At 40.3% G+C, this 17066-nt stretch overlaps 1 pseudogene; it reads left to right on the top strand.

The window, feature by feature from the left end:
- Nucleotides 1–5151: 5151 nt before the first annotated feature.
- Nucleotides 5152–5704, top strand: LOC112404081 (60S ribosomal protein L17 pseudogene; annotated as a pseudogene).
- Nucleotides 5705–17066: the final 11362 nt, after the last annotated feature.

The raw sequence follows: 17066 nt of genomic DNA, 5'->3' as shown, positions 1-17066 counted from the left end.
TACTGTTTATTTTCAATTATTATGTATTTTGTGTGTCAGTCCTTTAACTCCGTGCTGTTTTCAACCATGTTTAGCACTGGCACTGAGCAAACTTTGCTAGTTTTGTGAGTAAGTTGCAGAGATGTAAAGATGGCCAGAGGTTGGGTCTCATTTTCTATTCAAAAGCATGTTCTGTTAGCCGGATGGTAAATTAGAATCTCAAGTTCTAACACAAATTGATCGACTATGGTTTTGGCCACTTTTTCTTTTACCTCTGTGATTTATTTAACAGGTCATTAGCTTTGGTAACTTTTAAAATCCACGAAGTACTCTAACTACACATATTATAGATCTTGTGTTAGACTGGTGTTACGTCTCATACTATTGGTTACTAACAGGAATCTAGACAAAGTGTCATTCATTGAGTCTTGCTGGCAAAGCTAGTTATGAACGTATACAGAGTGGGCTCAAACCACAGAAGCAGAGAAGACTATTTCCCCACTGCGCTAACTGCTGCGTCATTGTGAGTTCAAGGTGATGGCTGGTCTATATTTAGTCCAGAAAAAGGGCCTCACTGAAAAGCTAAAGAGGTGATCAGTTGATACTCAGTAAAGGCAAATGATAGTAGCTGCGTAAAATTTAAAGAGGGATCAGGATTCCAGGAAGCAAGTTAATACGAATAGAACCATGAAATTAGTTAGTCCACCCTTATGGCCTGTGCCCCCCACAGTCTGTACTGTGCCCGAGAACTGGTCCTGATGCACAGTGCTATTCCTTCCAGTGAGGTCACATGCGGGCCTTCCAGAGAAATCCTGATCTCACTGGGCCCCTAGATGACAGGAGCAAAGTTGGACTTACTGATGAGTAAGGCAGATGGGCTTCCCAAGTCTCCGGGACCAAGTGGGCGGTGATGGGGGAGAGGAGCAAACATGTCACTGTTCCCACTTGTACATGTTAAGAAACATTAAACATCAATAACAATTGCCCATTAGCCTAAGAACTCTGAAATACTGAACAATCAAATGATGAACATTATCCACTTTTCATAAAGCCATGCTACAATATATTGTTAAGTGGCTAAGGCATTACAACCAAAGTAAAATTTGGACTGTCCATATTCCATAACAGTTTATGTTTATAATCTTCCTTCTTAGCCGTCAATACTTTTGCTAAGGCACAAAAAATAATTTAGGATTAAGCAATTTAATACAAACTGTATTTCATGGAGGAGTTATTTCACAACTTGAGAACACAGACCATTCAGCATCCATCAAGCGTCTACAGAGCACACTTAAGGTACCATATGCCGGCAGTAGGACACACCCATGCCTTTATTTTGTTAAGATTCTTTCTAGTTTTTTCGGTTGATTTTGTTAAAGCCAACCCAGAAGGGGTTTTACCTTTACAAGTGTGTACACGGATAGATTCAAATAATCTTCCATACTCTTAACACAAGCCCAATGTACCATACAGTCCAGTGACACCAGTACCACTGTCCTCTGTCCTGTCATTGTGCCACTCCTTTGCTCTAGGCCCTGTCTCAGGACCAGACTTGAAGGAGATGATGATCTACTAGAAGGGAGGAGATAATGGTTTCTACCCACTCCTCATAGGAACTAGTAAAAGTAGGACCGCAATAAGTAACTTGTTTATTTATTTATTCTTTGGCTGTGTTGGGTCTTCGTTGCTGCATGCGGGCTTTCTCTAGATGCAGCGAGCGGGGGCTACTCTTACTTGCGGTGCATGGGCTTCTCATTGCGGTGGCTTCTATTGTTGTGGAGCACGGGCTCTAGGTGCGCGGGCTTCAGTAGTTGTGGTTCATGGGCTCAGTAGTTGTGGCTCGCGGGCTCTAGAGCGCAGGTTCCATAGTTGTGGCGCACGGGCTTAGTTGCTCCGTGGCATGTGGGATCTTCCCGGACCAGGGCTCGAACCCGTGTCGTCTGCATTGGCAGGTGGATTCTTAACCACTGCACCACCAGGGAAGTCCCAGTAACTTATTTTTAAACTTAAAAAGTGAAAGAACTAACAGTGAAGTTTAGCTCACCCTACAAAACACACCTCAAATGCTTCCTCTGTAGCAACAGAGGTGATGATGATGAACCTGATGATGACGATGATGCTGAGAGCTAAAACGTATACAGCACTTACCAGAAGCTAGTCAAGGGCTTTGTACATATTAACTCATTTAATCCTGACTTCATTCATGTGAAGGGGGCACTGTATTCTCCCAATTTATAGATGAGGAAACTGAGGTATAGAGAAGTTTAGTACTTTGCCCAAAGTCATCCAACTGGTAAGTAGCAAAATTAAGATTCAAACACAGACAAGTTGGAGCCAGAGGCCATGCTCTTATCCGCCACGCCATACTGTTACGCCTTCCTAGAGCTTCCATAGCACCTCCACAGAGTCTGGCTTAACCTTACACAGTTGGCACTTAACAGAAATGACTAGAATACAAGGCATGTTATCTAAGTGTCCACTTCCCCCACTTAATGGTGAGGTACTTGAAGCCAAGACCCATGTCTTATTTGTCTCTGTATGCTCCAGGGCCTCGCACAGCATCTAGACCTATTGTATGTCCAGAATAAATTTGTTACATGAACTAGTTTGAAATATTAGGCCAATCCCTATGAAATTGACATTGTTACAAGTCAAAATAGTTCTTTTTCAATTTCATTTAGTTCAACCTTCTAGAACACAGACAGCACCTACCAGCTCGGAAGCAAACCTATTCTTCATGTTCTTTCAATGCTTTATTAATTCGTAGCACACTGATACTTACAGGAAGAGACTAACACCATCAGGTAGTTTACTCATCTACCACTGCCAAGACCAGAACATGGAAAAGTTGGTAGCCTGTGATTTACTTATGCAAACATTTCATGCCTCATTTTCCTCTACTGCAGGTACACAATAATGCCTCAGGGTACCCTACAGTACCATTTTTAAAGGTCTCCAAACCAACAACGGCCAGGGCATTAGACGTTTTATCAAGGTGACATCCATCTTACCAATAACTTTCCAAAGCAAGTCTCCACTTCATCCCTATCCCCTTCTCTCATTCATTCATTTATTCATCAAGTAATTTTCAAGCATTTCTTCCAGGCCGGGCCTTGAGGATATAAAAAAAAACACACACACACTCAGCTCCCACTGGTGGCTTTTTGTTAACTCCTAAGTGGTAATAGCAGCTCGCTCCACGAGATGGCACTCTTAATTCTTCTTTGTATTCCTCTACTACCATGAAAGGTCGTATGATTTTTCCACTGTTGCAAAACAAATAGAACCAAGAGGGGTTTTTTTCACGACTGGTGTAGCTGACTGCTCATATGAACATATTTCAGACACTTCAAAACAATGGTTTTCTCGGGGACATTCAAATGTTACTTTGGGAGAGGGTGTATGTTGCAACATGGAGGGCATGTTGTGATGCGAAGCGGTTGGAACCTTCTCTTATTGCTGGTCCTGACCAAGAGAGCACGCAGGCTTATGGAAGAGAAAGGCAGCAAGTTGCACAGAACACTGCAGGCAAAGAGCACTGCAGCAGAAATGCACTGAGGTAGGCGCTTTGAAATTCCTCATACTCAGCTGCTCCATCCCCACCATTCCTACCCACACTGGTTCCAGATGCCCATGCCCACTCTCACCTCGACCCTCTCTACCAAAGGCACAGGATTCAGCTGAGTTTGGCAAGTTTTGACCAATGATTTTAATTCAAGAGAACAGCCTAAGGCTGAAAAGAATAAGTAGGAAAATGACTATTTTTTGAATGCTGAATGCTGAGCAGTTGATAAGCAAAGTGCTTAGCAAACTTATTTCATTTAATACAAGAACCCTATGAGAAAGTTTTATGTACAAACACTTATGTAATACCTGATTCTAAGCACTTCACAAATATGATTTCATTTCAATTGATCATCATAACATTCCTATGAGGATATACGCTATTGTTATTTCCCTTCTATGGGAAACTGAGGCATAAAGGGATTACTTGACTTGCCAAAGGTCTAACAGCTGGGGTTCACAGCCAGGAATGTCAAACTCAGTGTCTGGGCTTTTATGCTGCATCTCTGTTTCAGAGAAAAAATATTAGGTCCATTGGATAAGAATGCCCTCAAATTTCTGTTACGAAACTTGTAAACTTACCTGACTCTGCACCTTCTCTGTTTGGCTAACATATTTACCAAAACGTCCATGACACAATAAAAAAATCACCTGTCATGCCAAGGACCAGGAAAATCACAATGTGAATTTTAACAAAAGATAATCAACTAATGTCAACATTGAGATGACTTTGATGTTGGAATTATCTGACAAGGATTTTAAAGCAGCCATCATACAAATGCTTAAACAACAATTAGAGATTCTCATGAAACAAATGAAAAAATATAGAATCTCAGAAAAGAAATACAAATTATAAAAAAGAACAAAAGGGAAATTATAAAAATGAAAAATACAATAATATAAATTAAAAAATCACTGGATGAAATCAATAGTAGATTGATGACAGAGGATAGAATCAGTGAACTTGAGAATGGATCAACAGAGTTCACAAAATATGAATAACAGCAATTAAACAGACTGTAAAAAAAAAATGAACAGAACCTCAGAGATCTGTGGAACAACAACAGAAGATCCAATATTCATATCATAGGACTCCAAGAAGGAGAGGAAGAAAATGGAACTGAAAAAATGTAAAAACATAAGGGCTAAAAACTTCCCAAGTTTGGTGAAAGATGTAGACCTATAGATTCAAGATGCTGAGCAAACTCCAAATAGTATAAACACAAAGAAATGCATGCCAAGACACATTATAATTAAACTTCTGATGAATAAAGACAAAAAAGAAATCTTGAAAGCAGCCAAACAGAAAGAACACATTACCCAGAGAGAATACCAATTCAACTGACTGCATATTTCTCATGTGAAACCATGAAGAACAGGAGGGAGTTTCACAATCTTTCAAGTGAAATTCAAGAAAACTTTTTCAAGAAAATTCTTTTCTCTGAGGAAGGTCATGCAAAGAGAATGAAAACACTAGCTACAGTCTGGGAGAAAATATTTGCAAACCACATATCTGACTAAAACTATCTAGAGTATCTAGAATATACAGAGAACTGTCAAAGCTCAAGAGTAGCTTTTCCAGTCAACGGCCTGAGGTGACCTCTAAAAATGGTTCGCTATTCACTTGACCCAGAAAACCCCACAAAATCATGCAAGTCAAGAGGTTCAAATCTTTGTGTTCACTTTAAGAACGCTCGTGAAACTCCCCAGGCCATTAAGGGTATGCATATCTGAAAAGCCGCCAAGTGTCCGAAGGACGTCACTTTAGAAGCAATGTGTGCCATTCCGTCGTTACAGTGGTGGAGTTGGTAGGTGTGCCCAGGCCAGACAGTGGGGCTGGACGCAGGGTTGGTGGCCCAAACAGAGTGCTGAATTTTTACTGCACATGCTCAAAAATGCAGTGAGTAACACTGAACCTAAGGGCTTAGATGTAGATTCTCTGGTCATTGAGCACATCCAGGTGAACAAAGGCCCCAAGATGCAGCGCAGGACTTATAGAGCTCATGGTCGGATCAACCCATACATGAGGTCTCCCTGCCACATTGAGATGATCCTTACTGAAAAAAAACAGATTGTTCCTAAAGCAGAAGAGGAGGTTGCCCAGAAGAAAAAGACATCCCAGAAGAAACTGAAGAAACAAAAACTTATGGCCCGGGAATAAATGCCGCAAAAAATAAATACAAATAAAAGTAAAAAAACAAAAAAACCCCAAAAAGCTCAAGAGTAAAAGTCAAAAAATCCAACTGAAAAAGAAATCGACAAAAGTCAAACAGATATTTCACCAAAGTGGATATATAGAGGGCCAATAAGCACATAAAAAACCATTCAAAACCATTAGCTATCAGGGAAACGCAAATTAAAAGCACAATAAGATACCACTGTACACTTAGTAAAATGGCTAAAATAAAAAATAACAAGAGAAAATTCTGGTGATGATGCCAATAACTGGATCACTCATCTATTGCTCTTAAGAATGTAAAATGGTGCAGCCACTCTGGAAAATGGTTTGGCAGTCCCTTAAAAAATTAAACATGCAACTAACTATCAAATGACCCAGTAATTGCACTCCTAAGTATTTATCGCAGAGAAATGAAAACCCATCTTCACACAAAAATCTGTACAAATATGTTTACAGCAGCTTTATGTGTAAGATCGGAAAACCAGCAGGTAACAGCTCAGATGTTCTTTAATGGGTGAATGGTTATGCAAAGGGTGGTATATCTATATCATGGAACTCAGGAATAAAAAGGAAAAAAATTATTGATATGCACAATACCTGGGTGAATCTCAGGGAATTATGCTGAATGAGAAAAGCCAATTCCCAAAGTTTACATACTGTGTGATTTCACATATATAGCATTCAAGAAATGACAAAATTATAGAAATGGAAAAGAGATTAGTGGTTGCAAGCAGTTAGGGATGGGGGAGGGATGGTGAGAGGGCTGCAGGAGGGTGACGTATGTGGTTATAAAAGAGCGACATGAGGGATCCATCTGGTGTTGGAACCGTGTGTAGTCCTAAGAGTGTTGATGCACACACAACTCACACAAGTGATAAAACTGTACAGAATTTAATATGTATACGCACACGCAAGTGCAGGTGGTGCTGGGGAAATCTGGGTAGAATCGGCATTTTATAGCAGTGTCAATGTCCTGGGTGGTATATTGTACTGTGTTAATGCAGGATGTGATTGTTAGGGGAAGCTGGGCAGGTCATGCAAAAAAAATCTCTGCTTATTTCTTGCAACTAACTGCATGTGAATCTACAATTATACCAATAATAATTTCCATTAAAAAAAAATCAAGAGTTGCTCAGTCACTTAAGGCTCCATATTCCCCTCTAGCAGCCACCTATTTTTTTAGTTTCCCTGCACAACCAGCTTCTGATTTCTCTGTCTCAACTTCCTCACCCCCAATCAATTCTCAGTCCACCACAATGGATACTATCACTCCACTGAAATGGCTCTTGCTGAGGTCAACAACAATCTTCTTGTCATTCTATCCCTATCTTTTTCTTTTCTTTTTTTTTTTTTTTGCGGTACGCGGGCCTCTCACTGCTGTGGCCTCTCCCGTTGCGGAGCACAGGCTCCGGACGCGCAGGCTCAGCGGCCATGGCTCACGGGCCCAGCCGCTCCGCGGCATACGGGATCTTCCTGAACCGGGGCACGAACCCGCGTCCCCTGCATCGGCAGGCGGACTCTCAACCACTGCGCCACCAGGGAAGCCCTCTATCCCTATCTTACTTGATGTCTCACCCTGCTGACTGCTCCTTCCTTCTAGAAACATTCTTTCCCTCTCCGTCTTCACAGGTCACTCCTCAATCTCCCTTTTGGGCTCCTCTTTCTCTATCTGCCTGTTTCTCTTCCTCCCAGATCATTCAGTAATTAACTTCATCAAGACCTGCAAGGTACTCACCACCTTCTCACAGTTAACCATCTACCCTATGTCTTCAATTCACTCTATCCAAACCTTTGACTCAACAATCCATCACTGTATTCACTCTCTTGCAAACAAGCTTAGCTCACTAATTTCTCTCTCCCTCTATCACATCTGCCTTGCAAAGTCCCAACTTCAGTCAGCTCTCCTCTCTGCCTACTACATCCCTCTATTTTAGCAGCTGAATATTGTCTGCAAAAGAACACAGCAGTGTTGGCAGGTTTCGTTTTAAAATTTAAAAGCCTGATTTTAAATTTCAAATGAGCCCTCTATGTTGCCTGAACATCACACCACTTGCTTTCATGTTCACATTCCTACTGCCAAAACAACGATTTCACAGCTTTCTCTCCCTTCTCAAACCTACAAACAAATCCAACGTCTAACCTTTCGCTCACAGATGATGTTTTAGGCCCACTCAATTGACAAAGGAGCAGCCCTATAGTAAAATGTCCCTGCTTCTCTCTGTGGCTATCTCCTCCACTTGTGCTCAGTGTTCATTGCATCCCCTCTAGCCTTCTAAGGGGTCCCCTTCCTCTCATTATTCCCTCTCTTTCTTGCATCTCAAATTTCTCCCTCTCCCTCTGATCATCTTCAGCAGCAAATGGGCTTGCCTTAGGTATTTGCCATTTTTACAAAAAATTCCTTTTACCCTAAATCTCCATTCCACCTGCCACCTCATTTCTCATCCACTTCACAACAAAATCTCTTGTGTAAGTAGTCTGTAGTCACCATTTTGACTTTACATCTCTCATTTTAAAAAAATTTATTTATTTATTTATGGCTGTGTTGGGTCTTCATTGCTGCACGCGGGCTTTCTCTAGTTGCGGCGAGCGGGGGCCAATCTACTGCGGTGCGTGGGCTTCTCATTGCGGTGGCTTCTCTTGTTGCGGAGCGCAGGCTCTAGGCGCACGGGCTTCAGTAGTTGTGGCACGCGGGCTCAGCAGTTGCGACTCGCAGGTTCTAGAGTGCAGACTCAGTAGTTGTGGCACATGGGCCCAGTTGCTCCGTGGCATGTGGGATCCCCCGGGACCAGGGCTCGAACCCCTGTCCCCTGCATTGGCAGACAGACTCCCAAGCACTGCACCACCAGGGAAGCCCCTACATCTCTCATTTTTTCCTCAACTCTAATTCCAGTTTCTCTCCTCACCACTCACTCTACAGACACTGTTTTTGCAAAAGTTATCAATGACCTTCATGTCATCGAAGTCAGTGGTCTCTTCTCTGCTCTTAATTTACTTGATTCCCAGCAGGACTTGACATATCTGACTATTCCATCCATTCTAAAACCTGTTCTTCCCTTGGCTTCCAGAACGCTGCACTCTCCTGGTTCTATTTCTATCACACTGGCCTCTCTCCCAAACTGTTTTGCAGCCTCCTTTTCTTCTCATCCTAAGTGACCTCATTCAGTCCTATAGCTTTAAATACTGTCTATGTACTGATGACTCCCAGGTTTACATTTCCGTTCATATCCAACTGCCTACTTGACATTGCCATCTGGATGTCTAATAGGCACCTTAAAACTATCACAGTCAAGTGAGGGGCACCGGCTTGGGGTGTGTGTGCCTGGAGCACTCCAGACTCTGGCCACTTTCAGGAATATCTCCGTGGATTCCCAGCCGGGGGTTGGGCCAAAGCTCCTACATTGGGAGCTCCAAGTCTGAAACACTGAATTAACAGAGAATCTCAGACCCCAGGGAATATTCATCAGAGTGAGGTCTCATGGAGGTCCTCATTTCAGCACCAAGACCCAGCTCTACCCAACAGCCTACAAACTCCAGTGTTGGAAGCCTTAGGCCAAACAACCAGTAAGACAGGAACACAATCCCACTCATAATAAATAAATAAATAAATAAGATGGCAAAAAAATATGTCACAGATGAAGGAGCAGGTAAAAACCTATAAGACCAAATAAATGAAGAAGAAATAGGCAATCTCTCTGAAAAAGAATTCAGAGTAATGATAGTAAAGATGATCCACAGTCTTGGAAATAGAATGGAGGCATGGATTGAGAAAATACAAGAAATGTTTAACAAAGATCTAGAAGATCAAAAGAACAAACAGAGATGAACAACACAATAACTGAAATGAAAAATACACTAGAAGGAATCAATAACAGAATGACTGAGGCAGAAGAATGAATAAGTGAGCTGGAAGACAAAATGGTGGAAATAACTGCCAAGGAGCAGAATAAAGAAAAAAAAGAATGAAAAGAATTGAAGACAATTGCAGAGACCTCTGGAACAACACTAAAGGCACCAACATTTGAATTATAGGGGTCCCAGAAGAAGAAGAGAAACAGAAAGCACCAAGGAGCAGAATAAAGAAAAAAAAGAATGAAAAGAATTGAAGACAATTGCAGAGACCTCTGGAACAACACTAAAGGCACCAACATTTGAATTATAGGGGTCCCAGAAGAAGAAGAGAAACAGAAAGCATCTGAGAAAGTATTTGAAGAGATTATAGTTGAAAACTTCCCTAACATGGGAAAAGAAATAGTCACCCATGTCCAGGAAGCATAGAGAGTCCCATACAGGATAAACCCTAGGACAAACACAGCAAGACACATATTAATCAAAGTAACAAAAATTAAATTCAAAGAAAAAAATATTAAAAGCAGCAAGGGAAAAACAAAAAATAACATAGAAAGAAATCCCCCTAAGGTTATCAGCTGACTTTTCAGCAGAAACTCTGCAGGCCAGAAGGGAGTGGCAGGATATATTTAAAGTGATGAAAGAGAAAAACCTACAACCAAGATTACTCTACCCGGCAAGGATCTCATTCAGATTTGATGGAGAAATCAAAAGCTTAACAGACAAGCAAAAGCTAAGAGAATTCAGCACCACCAAACCAGCTTTACAACAAATGCTAAAGGAACTTCTCTGGGCAGGAGCCAGAAGAGAAGGAAAAGACTTACAATAACAAACCCAAAACAATTAAGAAAATGGTAATAGGAACATACATAGTGATAATTACCTTCAATGTAAATGGATTAAATACTCCAACCAAAAGACATAGACTGGCTAAACAAAACAAAGACCCATACAAAAACAAGACCCATATATATGCTGTCTACAAGAGACCCACTTCAGACCTAGGGACACATACAGACTGAAAGTGAGGGGATGGAAAAAGGTACTCCACACATATGGAAATCAGAAGAAAGCCAGAGTAGCAATACTTATATCAGACAAAATAGACTTTAAAATGAAGACTGTCACAAGAGACAAAGAAGGACACTGCATAATGATCAAAGGATCAATTCAAGAAGAAGATATAACAATTGTAAATATACATGCACCCAACGTACAATCACCTCAAAGCAAATGCTAATAGCCATAAAAGGAGAAATAGACTTAACACAAAAATAGTGTGGGACTTTATCACCCCACTTACATCAATAGTCAGATCATCCAGACAGAAAATCAATAAGGAAACACAGGTGCTAAATGACACATTTGACCAGACGGACTTAGTTTATATTTATAGAGCATTCCATTGGAAAGCAGCAAAATACACATTCTTTTCATGTGCACATGGAACATTCTCCAGGATACATCACATGCTGGGTCACAAAGTGAGCGTTGGCAAATTTAAGAAAACTGAAATCATATCAAGCATCTTTTGCAACCACAACGCTATGAGGCTAGAAATCAACTACAAGAAAAAAACTGCAAAAAAATAAACACGTGAAGGCTAAACAATATGCTAATAAACAACCAATGGATCACTCAAGGAATCAAAGAAATTAAAAAATACCTAGAGACAAATGAAAACAAAAACATGATGATCCAAAACCTATGGGATGCATCAAAAGCGGTTCTAAGAGAGAAGTTTATAGCGATACAAACTTACCTCAGGAAACAAGAAAAACCTCAAATAAACAACCTAACCTTACACTTAAAGCAAGTAGAGAAAGAAGAACAAACAAAATCCAAAGTTAGTAGAAGGAAAGAAATCTTAAAGATCGGAGCAAAAATAAAGGAAATAGAGATGAGGAAAACAATAGGAAACTTCAATTAAACTAAAAGCTGGTTCTTTGAAAAGGTAAACAACATTGACAAACGTTTAGCCAGACTCATCTATAAAAAAATTGGAGAGGGCCCAAAGCAATAAAATCAAAAATGAAAAAGGAGGAGTTACAAGCAACCCCACAGAAATACAAAGAATCATGAGACTACTCCGAGCAACTATATGCCAGTAAAATGGACAACCTATAAGAAATGGATACATTCTTAGAAAGGTACAATCTCTCAAGACTGAACCAGGAAGAAACAGAAAATACGAACAGACCAAATTGCCAGCACTGAAATTTAAACAGTAATTTAAAAACTCCTAATAAACAAAAGTCCAGGACCAGATGGTTACATGGGTAAATCCTACCAAACATTTAGAGAAGAGTTAACAGCTATCCTTCTGAAACTATTCCAAAAAATTGCAACATGTGTTCCTTTTGGAAGGAACACTTCCAAATTCATTCTATGAGGCCACAATCACCCTGATACCAAAAAGAGGCAAAAATATCACAAAAAAAGAAAATTACAGGCCAATATCACTGATGAACATACATGCAAAAATCTTCAACAAAATACTAGCAAACCGAACACAATGATACATTAAAAGGATCATACATCATGATCAAGTGGGATTTATCCCAGGGATGCAAGGATTTTTCAATATCCACAAATCAATCAATGTGATACACATTAACAAACTGAAGAATAAAAACCATATGATCATCTCAATAGATGCAGAAAAAAATTTTTGATAAAATTCAACATCCATTTATAATAAAAACTCTCCAGAAAATGGGCACAGAGAGAATATACCTCAACCTAATAAAGGTATGATACACCCATAGCTGACTTCATACTCAAAGGTGAAAAGATGAAAGCATTCCCTCTCGAATAGGAACAAGACAAGGATGCCAACTCTCACCACTTTTATTCAACATAGTTTTGGAAGTCCTAGCCACAGCAATTAGAGAAGAAAAAGAAATAAAAGAATATAAATTCGAAAATAAGTAAAACTTTCACTGTTTGGAGGTGACATGATCCTGTGCATAGAAAATCCTAAAGACACTACCAGAAAACTACTAGAGCTCACCAGTGAATCTGGTAAAGTTGCTGGTACAAAATAAATATACAGAAATCTGTTGCATTTCTATACACTGACAATGAAATATCAGAAAGAGAAACTAAGGAAACACTCCTATTTACTATCACATTAAAAAAAAATACCTAGGAATAAGCCTATCGAAAGAGGCAAAAGACCTGTACTCTGAAAACTATAAGACATTGATGAAACAATTGAAAACCATACAAACAGATGGAAAGATATATTGTGTCCTTGCATTGGAAGAGTCAATATTGTTAAAATGAATGTACTACCCAAGGCAATCTACAGATCTAATGCAATCCCTATCAAATTACCAATGGCATTTTTCACAGAAATGAAACAAAAAATTAAAATATTTGTATGGAAACACAAAAGACCCCAAATAACCAAAACAATCTTGAGAGAGAATAACAGAAACATAACTGGAAGAATCATGCTCTCTGACTTCAGACTATACTACAAAGATACAGTCATCAAAGCAGTATGGTACTGACACAAAAACAGACATGTAGATCAGTGGAACAGGATAAAAAGCCCAGAGATTAAATCCACATAGTTATGGTCAATTAATCTATGACAAAGGGGGCAAGAATATACAATGGAGAAAAGACAGTCTCTTCAATAAGTGGTGCTGGGAAAAGTGGACAGCTACATGTAGAAGAATGAAATCAAACATTCTCTAACACCATATACAAAAATAAACTCAAAATGGATCAAAGACCTAACTGCAAGACCAGGTACTATAAAACTCCTAGAGGAAAACATAGGCAGAACACTCTTTGACATAAATTGCAGCAATATTTTATTGGATCCATCTCCTAGGGTAACGGAAATAAAAATAAAAATAAATGGGGCATAATCAAACTTAAAAGCTTTTGCACAACAAAGGAAACCATAAACAAAACAAAAAGACAATCTGCGGTCTAGGAGAAAATATGCAAATGATGCAACCAACAAGGGATTAATTTCTAAAATATAAAAACAGCTCATACAAATTAATATTGTTAAAAAACAAACAACTTAATCAAAAAATGGGCAGAAGACCTAAATAGACATTTCTCCAGAGAAGACATACACACAGTCAACAAGTGCATGAAAAGATGCTCAATATCGCTAATTATTAGAGAAATGCAAATCAAAACTACAATGAGGTATCACCTCACACCTGTCAGAATGGCCATCATTAAAAATCTACAAACAATAAATGCTGGAGAGGGTGTGGGGAAATGGGAACCTTCCTACACTGTTGATAGGAATGTAAATTGGGCAGCCACTATGGAAAACAGTATGAAAGTTCCTTAAAAAACTAAAACTAGAACTACCATATGATCCAGCAATCCCACTCCTGGGCATATATCTGGAGAAAACTCTAATTCAAAAAGATACATGCACCCCAATGTTCATAGCAGCACTATTTATAATAGCCAATACATGGAAACAACCTAAGTGTCCATTGACAGATGAATGGATAAAGAAGATGTGGTATACATATAGACAATGGAATATTACTCAGCCATAAAAAAGACTGAAATAATGCCATTTGAAGCAACATGGATAGACCGAGAGATTATCATACAAAGTGAAGTAAGTCAGAAAGAAAAAGACAAATATATGATATCGCTTATATGTGGAATCTAAAAAAGTGATATAAATCAACTTTTTTACAAAACAGGAACAGACTCACAGACAGAAAACAAACTTATGGTTACCAAAGGGGATAGTGGGGTGGGGAGGGAGAGAGAAATTAGGAGTTTGGGATTAACATATACACACTACTATTTATAAAATAGATAACCAACAAGGACCTACTGTATAGCACAGGGAACTATGTTCAATATCTTGTAATAACCTATAATGGAAAGGAATCTGAAAAAGAATATACGTGTGTGTGTGTGTGTGTGTGTGTGTGTGTGTGTGTGTGTATAACTGAATCACTTGGCTGTACACCTAACACAACATTGTAAATTAACTATATTTCAATTTTAAAACATGGTTAAAAAAATCGTATCATTCATTTCCTTACTTAAAATCTTCCAGGGACTACGCAAGAGACTTAGAATAAAATCTAAACTCCCTTTCTTCCCTATTTTCCCAACCAGTCCTGTGGGAAAAGCCAGGGAGGGATTTCACCCTCCACTTTCCAGAAAACAAACTGGGGAAGAGGGCAAGGGAACCAACATATAAACACCCACTCTATATCTGCACTGGAGAAGGAGAAGGTTGTTTTATTTGTAGGAAATTAAAAGCCCTTGGCAGTTCTTTACCAAGCCTGGGTCAAATAGTCTGGCATCTCCAGGGTCTTCCCGGGGGACTGATTTCCATGTTTCTCTAATCTGAAGCCCCTGCTTCAAGTGGGCTGGTTTCTCCAAGGTGTTACAGTGAACCAGAGAACTTCCTGCCTCCAAGAGTTTGTTAGAATTCCCCCAACCATCTCTTTACCTCACTTCCTACTGTCCTTTCTCACCACCCAGCAAAATGCAACCATCATTCACTACCGTGGCCAGAGGGCAGCACTGACAAAAGGAAAGGCAATGAAAACCTTGGCCTTCTGTCTTCTGGTCCAGCTAGATCTGCAACTAAGTAGCTGTGTGACTCTGGGCAAGCCACATAACCACTCTGAGGCTTAATGTTATTGAAATGGTCCCTGTTAACACTAAGATTCCAAAATCAACTGCTAGTTTTCAAGTTGCAATACATTACCAATTCTACTAGCACCAGGTCAAAGAGAGGAAATGTAATAGTTTTATAAGAAGTAAACAAAGGGCTTCCCTGGTGGTGCAGTGGTTGAGAGTCCACCTGCCGATGCAGGGGACACGGGTTCGTGCCCCGGTCCGGGAAGATACCACATGCCGCGGAGCAGCTGGGCCCGTGAGCCATGGCCGCTGAGCCTGCGCGTCCGGAGCCTGTGCTCCGCAACGGGAGAAGCCACAACGAGAGGCCCGTGTACCACAAAAAAAAATTAAAAATAAATAAAGAAATAAACAAAAAAAAAATCATTGGGACTTTCCTCTTTTTCCCTGGAAAACCTTCATGGTTAACCAATGATTCAATCTTTCTTTAGTGAGACAGGGAAATCTTTAAGCTCCTGAACCAAACTGCCAGTATCTGCTCACTTACTAGCTTCCATTTGCAAGAGTTTGAGACTGATTTCTTTAAAGTGGTGGATCCTGCTTGACTTTTCAAAGCAGAAGATTTTTCCTCATTATCTGCACTGTGAAAATGTTTTAAAAGAAATTAAATGAGGAACGATTACTTGCTATTTGAATTAGCCCTTAATCACCCAGAGCTCCAGGGATGCACTGTCTCTGGTGGCCCAGATTTTGCTGCACAGAGAAAGTACGCTGGGCAAACCCAAACTGCCTGCCCAGTGCCCAAGCCTAAGTAAGGCTTCACAGCCTTTCAGCCTCTTTCCTCTCCTATATCCTATCCATCATCTGGTCCTGGATCTACCCAGAAACACTTCCTAGATACGTTCAGACCCAAAGAGCCAGTCCTTCCCCCTTCACCTATCTTAATGTTTTTTTTTTGTTTGTTTTCACATCTCTGTGCCTTTGTCCTTTGCCTTTAATAAAATCTCTGCCTCTGATATCCAGGCTTAGTTCCCATTCCACCCTCTCATATGTAGCTGAAATTGCCCCTCCTCTGTGAAGTCTCCGCCCCTACCCTTCCTACAATGAGCAGGAGCGTCTCACAGTAACCTTCAGACGTTCCCCGTCAGGGCTGTCTTCTCTATCTCTGTATCGCCAGCATCTGGCACAAGGCTGGTGAATTTGCAAAGTAGAGTTGACCCTTGAACAACACGAGTGTGAATTGCGCAGGTCCACTTACACGCGAATATTTTTTTCACTAGATATATAGTACGGTACGTGCTAGATGATCCACGATTGGTTGAACCTGCAGGTGCAGAACCTAGGATACAGCCAGCCAACTATCAAGTTCTAGGCAGATTTCTGACTCTGTGGAGGGTTGGTGCCCCTAATCCCCCCATTGTTCAAGGGTCAGCAGCACTTACTCACTGTCTATTGAGCACGAGAATGGATCCTCAGAACCTGGATTTGCACATGCAGGAAACAAAAGTTCTACTTCCTTGGCCTGACGCTTACTATGATGTCAAAGCCCGCCTTCTGTATGTCACTGTTCACTGGCCGCTTTCTTTAGGGAAGTCCTTTTCCTCTACTATTGATTGTGGTAATGCATTTGAACTGATGTCCAAAGACTTAACAGCTGTTTTGTACTTGACTGCAATCAAAGGAGGCAGGAACCAGGCTAATGTGGACTGTTGACCTGGAAGGCTCCCTCGGGGGTCTGAATTGTAATATCTTTATGTCTGCAGCAACACTTTTAACTTCTGTACAAAGCAAGATATTTAAGAACAGTCAAGCTGGTTTTGTCACTCTAATGACCCCAATTGGAATTTGCCAGTAAAACAAGAAGAAAATCTCCATGAGCATTCGGCTAGAAAAGTAAAAAGCA

This window comes from Neophocaena asiaeorientalis, unplaced genomic scaffold (assembly GCF_003031525.2).
Source record: "Neophocaena asiaeorientalis asiaeorientalis breed wild unplaced genomic scaffold, Neophocaena_asiaeorientalis_V1.1 scaffold961, whole genome shotgun sequence".
Lineage (NCBI taxonomy): Eukaryota > Metazoa > Chordata > Mammalia > Artiodactyla > Phocoenidae > Neophocaena > Neophocaena asiaeorientalis.
Note: the sequence above shows the minus strand (reverse complement) of the source record. Positions and strands in the feature narration are given on the sequence as shown.